The sequence below is a fragment of the Punica granatum genome, unplaced genomic scaffold (assembly GCF_007655135.1).
Source record: "Punica granatum isolate Tunisia-2019 unplaced genomic scaffold, ASM765513v2 Contig00108, whole genome shotgun sequence".
In the NCBI taxonomy this organism is placed as follows: domain Eukaryota; kingdom Viridiplantae; phylum Streptophyta; class Magnoliopsida; order Myrtales; family Lythraceae; genus Punica; species Punica granatum.
Window position 1 is genome coordinate 212,501 of NW_022204095.1, and position 2,379 is coordinate 214,879.

The window sequence follows — 2,379 nt, forward strand, 5'->3', positions numbered from 1 at the left end:
CTCGTCCCTAGCATTGGTGGGCCAGGAGAAATGGACATGCAGAAGACTGCGATGCAAGTAACGGGGTACATACAGATGTGTGTAAGGACCAGAACTGCAATTTTTCAAGACCTCCATCCCCGTTACCTAAGGACACGGAGATAGGCGTTCATGAACTAGCCAATGCCTGCGAATCGATGAAGGACCCCACCAAGGGTGAGACAAGTCTTATGCTTCTTATCTCCTCCGACACAATTCTACCAGCTGTTCAGTGTGGAGGAGAAGCAGGAGTAAACTCTGGCGAATCCCCAACCATTCTCTACACTTCGCATATATATATTTATATATATCTATCTATACATTTTTGTGTTGGTACTCAGGCATTCGTACTTGCATTGTCTGTGCTCAATTAATTATAGGGTATTGGTTTTCCACATAGGTGGATATTTTGCAACCCGCAGAACAATCCGGTCCTTGCAGCCCAAGGAGTGGGTCTTTGGTGATGTGCCTATTCTACGTTTGTTGCAAGGCAGGCTGTTATGAAAACCTCGATTTTCGTTTTCATTAGAATATTAAAATCTCTTGCCGCGCAGGTCATATCATAGATTTCTGACAGATGACGCGCGGAAGATCAATGAAGCCATGCCCTGGTGGTACTTCCCCAGTCTCTTTTCGGTAATACCCCTTACTATGACCCTCCTAATACTAGAAAAGTCTAAAACCTTGTCCTTGGGCGAATATGATTGATGCCTCTATTTTCTCAGGCACAAATTTTAGGGCGGGTCCCACCCGACCACGCGACCATTGCCCAGGCTTACTTTCGGCCCGGCCCTTTTACTGGCAACTTGTGCGATTACGAACAGGTATTCCTTCTAAAGCGACTCACGAATATACTCCACGTCGATTTAACCAGATTCATTTCAATACGGCAACTATGTACGTGCAGATCTTAATCCCTCTGAACGAAGACAACGTCCAACGGGTATCTGTGTATTCTGGACGTGAAGCTGTACCAAGTTCAAATATGCTAGACTCTAAATTCAGAAAGGACAAGAGCACGTAGGGAACGGCAAGTTGACCGACTGGTACAGATCCGAACTTTAATACTTATTACGCGCTTCCTCATGCACCTTGTACATGATGGGCAGTATCGTAGTGTGATCGTAGTGCCTGTAAGATGGAAAAGCATTTGATGATGGATTCTTAATTAAGCGAGGCGAGGCCTCTCGAAGTGCTGTCAGCCCAGGATGCCTAGAGCCGCACAACGAGGGGTTTTCCAACCGCGCAAGGAGGTTGCTGGCAGATAGGAAAGGCCATGATCCGAACTTGACGTTCCAAGGAGTCTCTTCTCTCTTCATCTTCGTTCAAGGCAGGACGCATCTCAATGTTACAGTGGCTCTAGCTAAGGCTGCCAGTGGTCTAGGTCTAGATAAGACACAGGACTCTCATTTGAGAGAAGTTATGACTATCCAACAAGGAACAAGGTAAGCAACAACAACCCAGCCTGAAAGACAAAGTCAAGTCTATGGCCAGACTAAGAAGGGCGGCGAAAGAAACCTAGAATGCGGGTATCCAGACTCGAGAAGAAGGCAGGAAAAGCCATTCCAAAGATCGGTGTAACTGACGGATAACATGGAAGTCTTTTCGCAGGCTTTTGAACTGCTGCGAAAGCAAGGCAACCTCCTCGAACCCCCGTTAGTTACACGGGTCCGCTCCTGGGGCAACTCCAAAAGCCAGCTCTAATCAGCAAGAAAGCAGTGATACACTTTCCTAAAGCAACTGAAGGCATAAGGTATGACAAAGAGAAAGAAAGGTACTCCAACTGGAAATTCAATTCACACGGAATCGAAAAGAGAAGGCCTTTAAAAGAAAAGGAGAAGGTCTGACACAAGATCTTAGCCAAAAAAAACACTGACCAATAAAGAGGACTTTAGCATTCCAACCCTTGGCACTCGAAATGCAATAGTATGGGATTGTGATTACAATCCTTACTTTAAGGAGCTTTCTTTCACCCAATGGTTTTGAGCTTAGCAATGAAACTCCAACAACTGGCTCGGCTCTATCGCTCGTAGGCAAACCTGATAGGGAGATCGGACTGAAAGGGCTGTGTCGGAGGAAACTCTATCAAATGGGGTTTTGGACTTAGACTACTAGAACTCGTCTTTTTCTGCTTTAAGATAGGCCCTTACCTTATAAGTAAGAGCACAAGGAAGTTCACTCCTAACCCGAAAGCCAGAAAGCGCTTCTAGAAGTGGTAGAAGCTCGCTCCAGTAGGAAAAAGTAGGATTGGGAGTTTAACCCGGAGCTTTCACTGGAAGAGCGGACAAGCCAGACACAGACAACAAGAAGGAGACAAGTGATTGTATGCCAAGTGAGACTATTGAAAGTCGGCGTGGGTCT